Consider the following 429-nt stretch of genomic DNA (forward strand, 5'->3'; position numbering starts at 1 on the left):
AAAAATAAAAAAGAGAGAAAAGAAAACAAAGACCCGTCTCCGCGGTGTTGAACCACTCGCAACAGTAGCACTCTAACCTCCAACGAAGACAACACACAAACTACAAAAGAGATTCTCCAAAAGCAACGCTTTTAAGAAAGGAAGAAATAATGCACATACATTGTCGTCACCCAATCATGTATCTTGGGTTTTCAGCTTAGAGAAAATCAGAGTTTCTAAAACAATCCCTTTAGCAATCTCTAAAAAATTTGGAACCAAAAACACACGTATGTACTAAAATGGTACTGTTCGAAATCTAATACTAGAACAATTCACTACTTTGATCATCCAAACAGCAGTTTGGCATTCAACCTCGATACCTAGTCCGAGCACTGGATATCTAACGCAACCAAACATAAATATTTGCATTTGATCTCAATATCAATATCC

This window comes from Lolium rigidum, chromosome 2 (assembly GCF_022539505.1).
Source record: "Lolium rigidum isolate FL_2022 chromosome 2, APGP_CSIRO_Lrig_0.1, whole genome shotgun sequence".
NCBI classification, from domain to species: domain Eukaryota; kingdom Viridiplantae; phylum Streptophyta; class Magnoliopsida; order Poales; family Poaceae; genus Lolium; species Lolium rigidum.